Source organism: Mesoplodon bidens, assembly GCF_964165515.1.
Source record: "Mesoplodon bidens genome assembly, chromosome: 3".
In the NCBI taxonomy this organism is placed as follows: Eukaryota; Metazoa; Chordata; class Mammalia; order Artiodactyla; family Ziphiidae; genus Mesoplodon; species Mesoplodon bidens.
In genome coordinates this window covers 100,489,882-100,506,743 of record NC_138178.1, presented here as the reverse complement: position 1 = coordinate 100,506,743, position 16,862 = coordinate 100,489,882, and positions in this window count along the sequence as shown.

The following is a 16,862-nucleotide window of genomic DNA, read 5'->3' as shown; positions in this document are numbered from 1 at the left end:
CCGGCCTGCGCCTGAGACAATATATTCGGGGATATGTAATAGACACCTCATTCTCATTTTTTTCAGAACTTGGCCGAGGCTGAAGGCCCTTTTACAGAGAAACCTGTTCTACGGAACCGGAGGGGAGACAATTTGGGTCAGAATTCACAAACGCTGATTTTAGTAACCCTCAGCTGGGGCGTTTGGTGGGAACTTCGGCTATGGGAACTGGTCCATACTTGGCGGGGGGGGGACTGATGGTGACGCCCAAATCTTAGCTCTTAGGTAGTTAAATACAACAAAGAAAACCCGTCATGAGAGAGTATAGAGTGCGGGAGGAATGCGAAGTCCGCGGAAGGCGGCAGCTGCAGAAGCTTCCTTTGGTGGGGTATGGATTTAGGACACTAGGGAGGAGCCTGGCTCCGGGCCCACACAGTGCAGAAACCTTGCTTATCTTGTAGACAGACAAGATTGCACGTACTAGGCCCTAGTTCCCGGGCTGCTTTTCCATTCTCAAACATCAGCAGTCCCATCAAGTTGTTTTGTTTTGGGGCGATGTAATTTGTTTAGGGCTGGAGACGGACTCAAATACTACAGACAATACAGCATACATTTACTACCACCCTTGCCTCACTCCCATGTAAACTTGGTAAGAGTATCAACAGAACTTTATCTGCATTATCCACTTGTGTGCCTATTACCTAACTGTGCCAGGGGCCAAATGCATATTTGTGGACATGAACGGATTTAAGTGGGAAACAGTTTTCTTAGAACCATCTTGCTCCTTTTGGAGTTCAGGTCCTTAGGTGTGCTACCCTTCCCAATCTAAAGAGGATTCTCTGAAGAAATGGGAACAAAATGGAAGTTAAACATTTTGCTTTAACAGTTGTTTATTGAGCCCCTATTATGCAGTTTGGTATAAGATGATGAACAAAACCAGACACAATTTTGGCCCTCGAAGGGAGCAGGGAAGAATATCAACCAAGTAACTATATGAATGGGGGCATAATTATTAACCGAGAGGCGTGCACTAGGAAAGGAATATTATTCCACGACAGGGTACAATGAAAGATCCTTGATGGGGGAGGGGCAGTGTACCAATTGACTGATCTGAAGAATCAGGAGAAATTAACTTAGTAAAATGTGAAGGTGGGGTGGTGGACTGGGACCAGCATTTAGGAGACAAAGGCACTGCAGAAAAAGCCATCAGTTTTAACAGGAACCAGTACATCAGAGGCTATGCTGAACCCATTTCTCCTCTTTTCTTCTTGCTTCAGACATAACTATAAAAAATTACTTATGTTATCTTTAGCCTCCTCCCGTCCCCAAACTTCACATTGTTCTGGGCTTTAGGACCCCCTTTGTCTCTTAATATTAATTTTTCTAACTATGTCTTAATGCTTTTTTAAAACTGAGCTCTTTGATTTTGTGTTTTGTCCTTTCTCTTAAGATGAAAATACTAGTTCTTAATGATATTAACATAATGATTTGCTTTATCCATGTATATAAATATATACACACATATACATATATATATATATATAAAACAGAATAGGAATAGCAATATTCCTAATGTAAGACTGCTGAATGAAGTTTAAATTTGTGTTTTTTTTTCCTTCACATTATATCCCATTGGAAATGTACAGACAAAATATTGTGTTTTAAGTGAACTGGACATACATCTTCTCTTTGGTTATTATGGATGTACCATAGTTTAATCAACCAGACCTATACTGATGGATACATGGGCTATTTCCAGTCTTTGCTATCACAAAAAGTTACTTGCTAGTGGATCTTTGGCATAGATTGGGACAAATGGGATTACTAGGTTAGAAAGTAAAAGAATGTTATTTTCTTTATTATTCCCAAATTCACCTTCATAGAAGTGGTGTGATTTTGTATTCATGCTAGTAATATGTGAGTTCCTATTTCCCCACATCCTCTCCCATAGAATGGATTGTCAAACTCCTAGATTTTTGCTAATATGATAGGTGAGAAATGGTATCTTAGTATAGTTTTGCATTTATCTTTTTATGAATGAGATGGAGCATCTTTTTGAATGGTGCATGAATAAAATGAATGCATATAATGAAGTGCGAGGATGAATCTGTTAAGGAATATGGAAGATATAGAGCTATGAAGTGGAAAAAGCAAGGCACGGAAGACCATGTGCAGTATGTATGTAAGAAGGGGTAGAAATACATACACAAATGTAAACTTGCTTACATTTTAAAAAATAAACAATGGAGGGGACTTCCCCGGCAGTCCAGTGATTAAGACTCCACGCTTCCACTGCAGGGGCCACAGGTTTGATCCCTGGTCAGGGAACTAAGATCCCACGTGATCCCACATGCTGCATGGTGCAGCCAAAAAAAAAAAAAGGAAACGTAAATCAAAATCTACTAAAAATGAGAACCAATAGGGGAAGAGCAAGTGGAGGGAGAGAGCAGGAATGGAAGCTAGATTTCTGAATATATCTTGTTTTATAGTTTGACCTTGGAGTCATGTAAATGGTTAACATGTTTAAAATACAAAATAAAGTGTAAAAGCAACCACTGAGTGGAATACAAACTGAAATAAGTGAATCAACCTTTTCATCTGTTTCTTTTTATCTGAATTTTCTTTTTATTTGACTTGTCTATCCATTACCTATTTTCCATCAAGATGGCCTTTTTTTAAAAAAAAATTTAGAAACTTTTTATATATTAGCCCTATGTGATATGGGTTGCACTTTTAAAAACCTTTATTGGACTTTCTGCTTTACTTGTTTGTTTAAATTATAGTTAAAATGATCAGCCTCGTCCCTCACTGAGATTCTGAATGATAGGAATGTTTTCTCCACTTCCAAGTTACAAAATAATTCATTTATTCTTTTTTTTAAAAATGCCAGTTTTTAAATGCCAGGTTTGTTTCTTTCTTTTAAAATATGTAGATCTCTGATCCATTTGGAATTTATCCAGTGTAGAATAAAGAATGGATCAAATTTTATCATTTTCCATATGGCTACCCAGTCCTAGACATTTTAATTTTATCTCACTTCAGCAATCCCCACCCCCCGCAACCTGCCTCTGAAAGTAGAAGAACACTACTACTGAATGCCCATAGAGTACCTTGACTGGGTAAGGGGAAATCGCTTTTATTTGAACATTAGATTATGCTTTTATTATTTTATTTTCATTTTTATTTTTGGCTGTGCTGCGTGGCTTACGGGATCTTAGTTCCCCCACCAGGGATCGAACCTGGTCCCCCAGCAGTGGCAGCATGGAGGCGTAACTACTGGACCATCAGGGAATTACCTAGACTTTGCTTTTAGTTAGTGCCACTAGATGGCACACATCTTTTTCTTTAGATATCTCACTTAGCTCTCTTTACCGTGACAAAAATCACGTATCTGCCAAAGGGCTTCCCTAAATTTTCTTCTTGCACCCGCTTGGGAAAAGGTGACTCGGGTAGCTTTTCAAGTCAGATACAGAGCGTTTCTCTGTAAATCTAAAGTGATTGTCCTTGAAATCACTGCCTCCAAGGCCTGGCACATCGCACAGACACAATTTCAAAAACCAAAACATTTGGGGAAATGTCTAAAATTCAGACTTGACTAAAATAGAAAATAATACAATGATTTTCTCAGGTCACTGGAGCTCTCACAGGAATAATGGACACAGCAATGCTTCACCTAGATCCCCCTTCAGGGCTGAGGTGCTTGCTTTCCCTGCTCGCAGGAATGTTGGCTACAGATGGCTCACAGCCAAGTCCCCAGTGAGAAGTGAGAACTGCTCTCACAGAAAGGAGCTGCCCCACCCCAGATGATGCCTCCTGCGGGCGGTCTGCAGTGTGCTTACCACGTCTGGTTTATATGGGGGTCCATAGGCCTGGCCCCTTGCCTCAATTCAGGACAACTCAAGGGCCTCCCGGCTCCAGAACTTCCTGTGGGATGGGCTGAGGCCTATGTGGCAACCGTATCACAGCTCAGCCTTCCCATCTGTCCAATCCTACTTTCTTCACTTCTTTACTCTCGTTATTCCAGGAGTCTGACCCAGTAAGACTCCTGCTCACAAATCTCCACCTCAGTGTCTGTTATTTAGGCAGCCCAACTTAAGATACAGGGTTGATGGTTTTCCCTAACCAGTGCTCTCAACTATAGAGTCTTGCTACCAAAATGTGGTCCATGGACCAGCAGCATTGTTGTCAACACGGAGAAGTTAGAAAAGGAGTAACTCAGGTCTCACTCAGACCTACTGAATCAGAATCTGCCTTTTTATAAGGTTCCCAGATGATTTGTCTGTACACTAGAGTTTAAGAACCTGTGGACTAGGTTCAAAGGACAATGGTCTAAGTTCAAATATGTTTCTTACTCTGGGCTGTTAGATGGGAAAACCAAACAAAATGTTTTGTTGTATTTTATATTACACAAATTAAACACATAAAAGTGGAGGGCATCCAGAGAGCAAATGTCATCATCTGACTAGTCAATTTTAGGTCTTTTAGTCTCAGGTCACAGGGTTTTCTCTTGCCTTTACGGTTGCCTTGTATGGTATTCCAATATCCAAAAGAATAGTCCAGGACTTGTGCCAACTCTGAAACAACTGGCAAAAAATGTCAAACAGCGAATAATAGCCTTCTGAGACTTGTGAGTGGAAGAGACACATACAAATTTCTGTTCTGTTCTAGAGCAAGAAATTCAAGCTGCTTTTTTTGGGGGAGAAGGGAGAGCATGGGGGAAGGTAGGAAAAATGAGATGGAAAAAGATAATGATAGATAAGACAAAATGATTAAATAAAAACTGTAAGTACAGAAAAGCTTAAGAATTTTTCTGTCTTTGACAAAACTACGAAATGGACAGTTTAATAGTGCCATCAACCACAGTACAGGCTTGATTAGATACGTTATTGTGCACCAATTACATAGATGATATATTTACATTTATTGATTTGGAGGGTGTCCAGGATATAATTTGAGAAAAGGAAGTAACAAAGTTGTGTGTATAATATGATTGCTGTGCTTTATATGTGTACATGCAAAGAAAAATGGAAAGATATTAACAGTAGTTATGTCTGAGTGGTAACTTTGCAAGTGACTTTTTTTTTTTTGCAAGTGACTTTTGCATTCTTCTTTGTGCTTTTCTGCTATTATCATTTGAATATTTCATAATGGGTTTATTGTTAGGGGTTGAATTGTGTCCCCCCCAAAAGATATGTTGAATTTCTTAACCCCCAGTATCTCAAAATGTGACCTTATTAGCAGATGTACTTAGTTAAGATGAGGTCATACCAAAGTAGGGTGGCCCCTTAATCCAATATAACTAATATCCTTATAAGAAGAGAAGAGACACAGCCATGTGAGGTGAAAATGCATTTGATGATGGAGAGACTAAAGTGCTGCATCTGCACACCAAGAAACACCAAAGATTGGTGGCCACCGCCAGAAGCTAGGAGGAGGCGAAGAAGGGTTCTCCCCTACGAGTTTCACAGGGAGCACTGCCCTACCAACCTTCACTTCTAGTTTCCAGAATTGTGAGAAAATAAATTTCTGTTGCTTGAAGGCACCCAGCTTGTGGTACCTTGTTAAGGTAGCCCTAAGTGACTAATACACATGTTACTTGATAATCATTAAAAAGTAAAGTCACTGTCATTTTGAAAATTAAATGGAGCTATAACTGACGTGAAGGAAGATGACACTTGTCAGCCAGCACAAAGGTGACTTCTCTCACAAAACCTTCCCTGACAGTTCAGAGGGCGACACTAGAGTCCTTGTCGAGAGCAACTATTTGCACGCCTTACATGTTCTCCTCCAGGTCTAAGTCCCACAAGTGGGCAGGGGCCAGGTTCATGTTCACTTCCCATGAAGTGTAGCCCTGAATTTTGAATAAAGATCTCAATGAATGCTTTTTAAATTATTGAATGAGGAATTCCTATTAGCAAGAAAAGCTTTCCCTCCCACTCTTACAGAGTAGGATAAACAAACAAAAGCAACAAAACACCTAAAGGATGAAAATTGAAAAACTCTAGATCTGGGAAGAGAGGAAGGCAGGGGAACCAACATGTCTATGGGCACAGACTCCAGATTCCTAGTTGTGTGGAATGTTAAAAAGATCTGTCAAATAAATGTGGGGATTTAAACCAGTTTCCTTACCATAGGGTCTCTAGGGGCCTTTAATACACCATTGTGCATTGGGACTTTCCAATAAGAGGAGGGAGTTGGACTGCACTTCCTAGTACTTTACTGTTAAATTATTCTTTTTCTCATTATTTCAAAGCACTTGGTGGTTAGTGTTTGAGGAGTGTGCTTTGGTGCCCTGTGCACTGTGTTCATGTAAACCCACTGAGACACCCTTCAGCAATGCTCTTCTCATTATTGGTGGGCTTTCCTATCTCTATACCCACACTGGGTCTGCAAGCTTTAGTCAAATGTTTATGTGGTCTCTCAGATCTAAGAAGTTTGGACGTAGTTGTAGATCATATACGTTTCCCATTCAAGGAAGGAGAAAATAGAGTGGGTATGAGGAAAGTAACAGTTTGAAATCATCAAAAGCCTTTCAAAGACAGACGTTCCATCAATCTAAATATCCCTGGCAATTCTTTTTTTATCCCTGGAAATTCTTTTTTTTTTTTTTTTTTTTTTTTTTATGCGGGCCTCTCACTGTTGTGGCCTCTCCCGTTGCGGAGCACAGGCTCCGGACGCGCAGGCTCAGCGGCCAAGGCTCACTGCCCCAGCCACTCCGCGGCATGTGGGATCTTCCCAGACCGGGGCACGAACCCGTGTCCCCTGCATCGGCAGGCGGACTCTCAACCACTGCGCCACCAGGGAAGCCCTCCCTGGCTATTCTTGCTTGACCCTTGGAGTAAGCAGACAGGGATAGGGAGGTTGATGCTACTCTTCAGAATAAGACCCGGGTAATGTATTCTTTGGGTCCTCTAAGAAACTGATGCCAAGACATGATTAGATGTGCAAGAGAATTATTGGGGGAAGTGCTTGTGAAGGATAAAGGAGAGGAAGCAGGAGTAGACAGGGAGAGCCTTTAGATCCTGAGGCAGTTCTGACACCCGTGAATGTGGAGGAGGAAGGAAGGAGGATTGGGTAAGAAGAACCTCCAACCACAGCACAGTTCTAAGAAATTTTAGCCATGCTGATGGGGAGTTCCTCCCTTAAAGTCACATGTTAGAGGAGTCCTGTGTCCCACAGGAATGGGCCAGCACTTGTAACCCTCAGTCATTGGCTGGGAGCACCCCGTGGTGCTAATGCTGTGGTGGATCCAGAGGGCCCAGGGCAGGGGCTGTCCCTCAGCTATCATCCTCCCAGCAGGAAATCTGAGTGTTGAATTTTTATGGCCACCAGGGAGAGTGAAGTCAGATGACAAGAGTTTGAATTCCAGCTCTACCACTTAATTATGGGAAAATTACCTAACTTGTCTGAACTCCATATTCCTCATCTGTAAAATGGAAATTATTAGAGTATCCATCATTGGGTTCTTATGAGACATTTACATGACTCAGGAAATTCTTAGTATTTTGCCCAGTGCATTGAAGACCTCAATAAATGTTAACTATTATTATTACAGGTACTTGTAGCTGATACAAACTCAGAACTCTCAGCCCTCAGGGAATTCTGACAGCTGAAGGAAACGTTGAAAGGTAGGAGAAGTCTCTCCCCTGCGTGCCATACTGTGGCACTCTTCTCCAGGATCTTTCGAATGTGATCCTTTCTCTCTGCTCCTTAGAACAAAGGCATTCACTTCCAAATACTTAAAATAAGGGAGAAGGACAGCATCCCCATTTCCCTGCTAGACTGACATGGCTGGTGTGAGGCTCCCCCTTTGCAAGATTCCCTTGAAGGGTTTAGTGTGTTTGTCTATTTATTCTGTCTGCCTCATGCAGAGGTCAATAATGCTATAAACAGAGAAGAGCTCCAGGTTCAGTTAAGCAAATTACAGAATATTGAAAAAGTCATGGCAGTAAAGTACATTGCTATAATCCACAGAATATATGAGGCATTAAAATCCTAATGCCTTGACTCTTGATCAGAATTTATTGGAGATGGGAAGAACAAACTACCTCAGTGCATTTTTATGGCCAAAATTAAAACAGGGGTGGATTCACTTAACCCCTGCCACCAGTCTTAAATTCATTGAACCACCTTCTGTGTTCATAGAATTCTGTCTCTATGGAACTTGGTGTGATGGGGGAACTGTTATTGCTTTGGAACTTTCCCTGAGGTGAAAGGTGAGAAAAGTGATAGGACCAGCTGGTGAGACATGTTCACACATTTGAAACCAGGATGATGGTTAAGGGGATGCTGATGGTTTCTCAAGGGTGCTGGGCACCTGACCCCCCTGTGTCTATGATGCTGACGGGCCTAAATTCATGACCGATTCTTCCACTGACCAGGCAGCAGGGTCAGCTCTGCATGGATGCTGCCCCTCTGCACCACACCAAGCAGAAGTGGTTGATAACTAAAGACAGTGGTTTCGCAGACCAGAAAGAATGTACAGAAAGAAACAGGAAGCTTGTGGATATCTCACATCCAGAAGACAGTCCTTGATACTTATAGAAATTCTGGGTGAAGCAGCTATGGGGCCTGACTAGTGAATATTTCTAGGAAATATTTCCTGTTAAAAGTTCCTGGGAAAGAGCTTATCCACCTGCACAACCTCATAACTGAAATCGTTAGTGGTGTTACTGTCTAACCTTGTGCAAAACTTAAATTACTCTGCCATCTGAGAAGCTCCACCAAGGGAAGAGGCAGAAGGAACTAGCATTTATTGTCTACAACACGCCAGGCGTTAATCCTCAGGGCCACCCTAAGAAGTAGGTATTATCCCTGTTTTACGAATGAGAAAAATGAGGCTTAGAAAGGTTAAGAAAATTGTACGAGGTCCTAAACTATTAAATGGCAGAGCTGAGATTCCAATCTGGATCTGCCTGGCTCCAAAATCCATGCTGAGTCTAATACACACACAACTCGATTGCAACACCTTTCCTGTGGGGAACGCCGGTGAACTTGGGAGCAGCCTTGATTCAAAAACCACCACACAGTTGACTTGAGCAGCAACTGAAAACCTTTCTGTTGGGTTGGTCAAAAAGTGCCTATGGGTTTTTTTTTTTAAATAAATTTATTTATTTATTTTTGGCTGCGTTGGGTCTTCACTGCTGTGTGTTGGCTTTCCCTAGTTGGGCAAGTGGGGGCTACCCTTTGTTGTGGTGCACAGTCTTCTCATGGCCGTGGCTTCTCTTGTTGCGGAGCACAGGCTCTAGGCACGCGGGCTTCAGTAGTTGTGGCTCACAGGCTCAGTAGTTGTGGCGCATGGGTTTAGTTGCTCCGCGGCATGTGGGATTTTCCTGGACCAGGGCTCAAACCCACGTCCCCTGCATCGGCAGGTGGATTCCTAACCACTGTACCACCAGGGAAGCCAGTGGCTTTGGTTTTTAAATAAAAATGAAAGACACATTTTAAATTTTCACCAAGAACTTTATTGAACAACGTATTCATCCTTTTGTTCCACTACCTTCTGCCATTTTTCAGGCAACTTCATAATTCTGTCTTCCCAAAACTTTTTATCTTTTTGAGCAAAGAACTGTTCCAGGTGCCTTTTACAGTCTTCCAGGGAATTGAAATTTTTTCCATTAAGAAACTTTTTTCCATTAAAGACTGAAATAAATGGAAATCCAAAGGTGCAATGTCTGGTGAATACGGCGGATGAATCAGAACTTCCCAGCTAAGCTGTTAACAGTTTTTGCCTGGTCATCAAAGAAACATGCAGTCTTGCGTTTTCCTGATGGAAGATTATGCGTTTTCTGTTGACTAATTCTGGATGCTTTTCATTGATCGCTGCTTTCAGTTGGTCTAATTGGGAGCAGTACTTGTTGGAATTAACCGTTTGGTTTTACAAAAGGACCTCATAATAGAGAACTTCCTTCTAATCCCACCATATACACAACATCACCTTCTATGGATGAAGACCGGCCTTTGGTGTGGTTGGTGGTGGTTCATTTCACTTGCCCCACGACCTCTTCCATTCTACACTGTTGTACAGTATCCACTTTTCATCGCCCATCACAATTTGTTTTAAAAACGGAACATTTTCTTTATGTTTAAGTAGAGAATTGCATGTTGAAATACGGTCAAGAAGGTTTTTTTTACTTAACTTATGTGGGACCCAAACATCAAAGCGATTTTCATAACCAAGCTGGTGCAAATGATTTTCAATGCTTGATTTGGATATTTTCAGTATGTTGGCTATCTCCCGCGTGGTATAACATTGATTGTTCTCAATTAATGTCTCAATTTGATCGCTATGAACTTCAACTAGTCTACCCGACTGTGGAGCATCATCCAGAGAGAAATCTCCAGGATGAAACTTCACAAACCACTTTTGACATGTGCGATCAGTCACAGGACCTTCTCCATACACTGCACAAATCTTTTTTTGCGTTTCAGTTTTGTTTTTACCTTTCTTGAAATAATAAAGCATAATATACTGAAAACGTTGCTTTTCCTTCCATCTTCAATATTAAAATGGCTACACAAAAATTCACCAATTTTGATAAGCCTTTTTTAAATGCATGCTGATACGACAGCTGTCACATACAATCTAACAAAATTGTTTTGAATGAAGTTAAAGATAACAGTGCTACTAGAGCCATCTTACGGAAAAAATTGAACAAAACGTTTGGCCAACCCAGTATCTGTAATTTCCTGTTAGTGGCTAGTTGATTTGGCTTTCCTTCTGACTTTCTTTTAAACCTCAAATTATGCTGAGAGACAAGACACTTTACTGTGAATAAATGTTTCAGATACTTTATTTCCTAAAAGAAGACCTTGATAGTATTAGACCATGGGTCACCTGGGGAAGAAACAGAGGGCTTTATAAAGGAAATGGCCAAAAAGGGAGAAGTTGGAGGTGCCAAGTACCTGAGTCTACTTCAGAAGTTTATCTGTGGCCGACCCCAGTGATCCTCTTTGCTTTTTAGGAAAAGTAAGTTCTGTATTTTAGAATGTGCATATCTATCTCATGCCATTGTGAGAAATAAATGAGACAGACACGAGAATGTTTTGTAAAGTAAATGGCTTATACAAACAAGGTGTGGTACTATTTCAACTTGTGAATGAACTCAGTCTTATGGCTAAATGCCCTCTTCCTGTTCCATGTGGTCCATTCTCTTGACCATGCATCAAATATAAGTGGGGGGAAAAACGGTATGTGGACACTAGAAACCAATGATATAGACCAATGATTTATTCTAGAAAATAATGTTTAATAATTCAAACGGAAAGAATTGTATTGTAGAAAATCTTTTCATGATTTTCAACATTATTTTCTCTTACAATTTAAAAACACAATGTTTCTATCAACTTTTAAAAGATTAAGCACTATATTAGAACTTACCAGCAGAGGGGAGTAAAGGAACACAAAACACCTTTCAGTTTTAGGCTAATTTTTGTGCGTAAACAGGGCAGAAAAGTCCTTAAATCCATGCTTTTCTTTTATTAGCCAGTGGATCCACATGAACACATTAAATTTTATGAACAGCCCAGTCTTTGACAGACAAACAAACAGATCTGTAGGCCACAAAGGCATTGACTTTTGATCAAAAGTTATGGTTGATGAGAAGAATGAGCTACCTTAGTGCATTTTTATGGCCAAGTTTGCCAAGTGTGAAGTTTTATTTTCCAAGTTTCTTAGAACTATGGTGAAATCGATTTTACTGTATTAAAATCAATTTCTTTTCTTAATTTTGCATGCCTAGTTTTGAATACTCATTTAGAATGAAATTCCAGTGAAATGCACTTTTCAAGGTAGCTCTGTGTTATTGTGGGTGGAAATCTGACTCTCACAGACTGTATCTCAGACATATACAGTCTTTATTCAGATGAAGAGGGGATGTGGGAACACAATCTGATGCCTGTTCAAAATGTACCAGAAGCACATACGTAGACACACCTTTGAGAAGCCAGTTATTTACCTCTAGATGGATGGTAGTTAATGTTCCAAAATCTCTTTCTCTAGATCTTGAAGGAAGGTGACTATAGATTAGAAGGTCTGAACCCTTCCTAGAGGGAAAAGGTCTCCGGGATCATTGTCAGCAACCCAACATATACACTGAGCGATTCCCGTGCTAGGCATTAGAGACACAGCAATATTGAAGAGGCCATCATTACCTTGAGAGGGAACATCTAGTTGAGGAGGCAGACCAGAGTATATTTTGCAGTGAGATAGATATCCCTTGAAGGAAAGAGAAGACCAATCACCAATAGGTGAGAACTGCAAAAGCAAACCAAGGTATTATTCACCAAGTTTTCCCCTCACATTCATTCAGTCCATAGTTTTCATAGAGTGGTGTTAACAGATAAACTGAGGCGTATTAAAAAAAACTTAAGAGTTTATCTGAGCAAAAATATATTTGAATCAGACAGTGCCAAACCAGAAGTGGTTAGGAGTGCTCTGCTAACAGGAGCTCAGGGAAAGACTTTTATAGAGAAAGGGCGGAGCAAAGCAAGGAAATTATTGATCAGGTATAGTTGAAGCCTAGCTGGCTGTCTGTGATTAGCTGTGCTTTGGCTTCAATTTTGTAACCTGGAGGCATTTATAGGCTAAGACTCTAGTTTGCTTATGTGGGTCACAACAGCAGTAGAGCCACCTTGGCCTCATGGTCTCCTTGTTCAATTAATTTAACAGTGGTAACCAGAGTTTTGTGCTCTTACCAGAGAGTTCTAATCTGGTAGGTGAGAGAAGGAAAGTGATAGCTTTAGATTTCATCTCAAGAAGTGTCCACTCATCAGTTTCATCTTCACTGGTTATTTTTTTATACAGGACCTAGAAGTAATACCATCCTCTTTCCTTTAATGAGTATACGGTACACATTGTTATTTACCTGTTTAGCAGCTTTGAAGTTCTATTCATATTGATATTTTCCAGTCCCAGAACATCAAGTATTGATAGAGGTCTTGACAGAAGACTTGATATCTAATGATCCATCATAGTTCCAGCATGTGTTGTCAGTTGATAAGATAGGCTTGTTAGTGGCCTTAGTGAGGGCCTTAGTCAGCACACCAGACAATCAAAGAATTCTGGGACTGTTGGGGAGGTCCTGATAAGAAAATGGAATGATAGCAGGCTTCAAAGATAAGGTAAGAATAAGAGCATTAAAGGGGGGTAAAAAACTCAGTCCAGGGAGGGGAGTGCTTGGTAAGTAAGAAAGCAGTTATATATCAGGTGAGTTATAAAAAATGATGAGTATGAGAGGGTTCAAGTAGTAGAGATCACTTAGTCTTCTGGAGTTTAAGAGATGCCCTACCTGGAAAAAAGAGAGGAGACTGTCCTGGATCTAACACATACACCTGGGAGCAACTCCAGTAGGTTAAGTAGATAAGGATAATAACTATTTCACAGGTTTGGGAGATAAATGAGATTACGTGCCCAAGGTTCCCAGCCTACTGAGTGGGACCTAATCAATATTAGCTCCCTTTCCATTCTCCCAGTCATCATAATTCATCTTAGAAATACAATTCTCCTCAAAAAATGACAGTTGGTAAGCATTAAATATTATCTCAGTATCACACAAAATACATTATTATCAAGAATTTTAATAATAAATATAAGCATAAATAAGCAATACTGTATTTCTCTACCACTTTCTTGTGCTCTATGCTCAAGAAAATAGTACCTTGAAGCTCATAAAAAATGTTCATACTTAAATCCTATCTATAATTCCTTATGGCAGATCTTTTCTATTTTTTCCTAGCAGCAAACATGATGCAACTGTACAATGGATGGGAGTGTTTCTAAATGAAGTCACTAACAACTCTTAAGGATTTCCCTGGTTTCTGTTCTGGAATGGACATAGGCACTATTTTTGCATCGTGGGCTAAATGAATGCTGAAATTCCAGTTAAAGAAACAAATACCCTTTGTGTTTTATGGCAAATATTCCCTTTCAATAAAGACCACCAAATTTATGGGGGAGGGGGAGAGAGCAAAATGAAGTAGGGAGTTGCGTTCACACTTAAAGTCAGGTTATTTTCTGTGTCAGGCCATTGTGGTAGATATTAGATAGTGACATGGTTGCTTAGCAACCTTGACATCAATGAACTTGGGATCCATCTTTGCTGGGAATTCCTAAAGAGTAATGCCTAGGAGAGTCCTTCTATTGTTTTTGGATCACTCAAACCAAAGGTGATTTTTACAAAAGATTTAACTGTAGTTCAAATGACTAAGAGAGGAGTAGAAATTTAGATAGTAGGATTTGTATTTCTGTTGTTGCTTTAATAATGGAGAAAGATATTGATCCATTTTCCATCTTTGCTGAGAATTAAGAGACTTGCTGTAAAGAATAAGGAATGATCTCACTTACATATAGAGGTGTGTACCCCAGAACATCTTTTTTCATTTTCTTGTGAAGAAGGGACCCTTCTTTTGTCCAATGCTAATGTCTTCACTTGCCCTTTTGAGCCCATCCAACTTTTCACTTTAGCATCTTGTTCCATCAGTTTTCCCCCTTCTCTTCCATTGCCAATTTTTCTTTCTCCACTGGTTCCTTTCTCCCAGCCTAAAAACATATTCATCTCAGAAAAACAACAAAAAAAGTGAAAAATAAAAACTTTCTTTCAGTTCTCCAGCTATGCCTCCTACCCTCTCCTCTTCCTTTTACAAAAACCTTGAAAGAGTATTCTACATTTATGGTTTTCAGTCCTCACCTCCCTCAGGTCACTGTAATCTGAGTTCTATGGCTATTAATCCACTGAAAATGCTCTTGCCAAGGGGACAATAACCTGGTTGCCAAATTCACTGGACAATTTTCAGTCATTATGTCACTCCTCTGGCCAACCAGAGAACCCTTTTCTTCTGGCTCTTCTAAAGTCCTCCCATGTCTCTCACCCTGTGAAGTCTGGGCTCCCCGGAGTTTTGTACTCAACCTTCTCCTGTTCTGCATGGTCTGCCTGAGTAATGGCATCCCTTCCCATGGCTTTACTAATTTATCAGTGGTGACTTCCAAATCTATGCTATTCTGGCTCAGACCTCATTCTGGGACTCCAGGCTCATTTTTCCAATTACCCCTTTAAACATCTCTCTACCTGTATCCTACAGGTGTTTCTTACCTCTCTATCTCCTTGTCATCCTCCTAGAGTCCCACCCCAACAAACACCAAACAGCCTGCTTGGCCTTCTTCCTATATTCTCATCTCAGTTAATGCCATCACCAACCACCCAAATCAGAAATATGAGCCATCCTGGATTCCTCACCTTCCATTATGTACCACATCAAGAGACTCATCAGAGTCCATATATTCAACCAATAAGTATCTTTTGAATCTGGTCCAACATTAACATCTCTACTTAAGTTAACCTGTATAGGACAACTGAAGTTTCTAAATTGTCTTCCTTATCTTCAGTCTTATCCTCCCCACTGGTCCTCCAACCCCATTACATTTTGCATCCATGTCACTTCCCTGCTCATGGTAGTGACATCCTCTTCTAGAGCATGACACACAAGACTCTTCACATCTGGCTCTTGCCTACAATTTAGCATCAACTCTGCCATTTCCTTTGTCACACTCCTTTGTGCCTTTGTCACATTCCACAACATATCCTATGCTCTGACCATATCCAGAGAAACCACCTAAACTTGAATATTCTTCCATTCCTTTGTACCTCTGCAAATGCAAACTCCCTAAGCCTTTCCTTTCTCCTTCTCTGTCTAATGCTTCAAGAATCAGCTCGACCATCATTTCCTTGGGGTTCTCTTCCCAAGTAGTTAAGTACTCACTCCTTAGTACTGTCTTGAAACATTGTACCTGAGTGTATTTTGACACCACATTGCTCATGTGATATAAATGTAACATGTTGTATCACGTGTAAATCTATGATTATCTACAGGCCTGTCCCTGAGGAGACTGTCAGCTCTCTGATGGCATGCAAAATGTCTTTTTAAAAAGTCTTTGTTGGGCTTCCCTGGTGGCGCAGTGGTTGAGAGTCCGCCTGCCGATGCAGGGGACGAGGGTTCGTGCCCGGTCTGGGAGGATCCCACATGCCGCGGAGCGGCTGGGCCCGTGAGCCATGGCCACTGAGCCTGCGCGTCCGGAACCTGTGCTCCGCAACGGGAGAGGCCACAGCAGTGAGAGGCCCGCGTACAGCAAAAAAAAAAAAAAAAAAAAAAAAGTCTTTGTATCCCCTATCCCTACCACAAAGTAGGCACTAAATAAAGGCTGAGTGAACAACTGTAAACCAAGGTATTTCAATAGTGAAGATTACAGGACACTGAAATAGACCCTAATAGAAGTTATGGAACCTGTTAGTCGAAAGTCAGTAAGACTCATACCCATTAGGATGGCTACTATCAGGAAAACAGGAAATAACGAGTGTTGATGAGGATGTGGAGAAACTGGAACCCCTTTGCACTGTTGGGTAGTACTGTAAAAAGGTTCAGTCACTACGGAAAACAGTATGGTGGTTCCTCAAAAAATTAAAAATACAACTACAGTATGATCCAGCATTCTCACTTCTAGGTATGTATCCAAAAGAATTGCTAGCAGGATCTCAACGAGATATCTGCACGCTTATGTTCATGGCAGTGCTCTTTACAACAGCCAAGAGTAGAAGCATTCAAATGTCCATGATGAATGAATGGATAAACAAAATGTGATATATACACTCAATGGAATATTATTCAGCCTTTAAAAAGGAAGGAAATCCTGTCAGATGCTATGACATTTGAGAACATCATGCTAAATGAAATAAGCCAGCCACAGAAAAGACAAATATTGTATTATTCCACTTATATGAGATATCTAAAGTAGTCAAATTCTTAGAAATAGAAAGTAGAATGGTAGTTACCAGGGGCTGAGGAAAAGGGGAAAGGGGGATTGTTGTTTAATGGGTACAGAGTTTCAATTC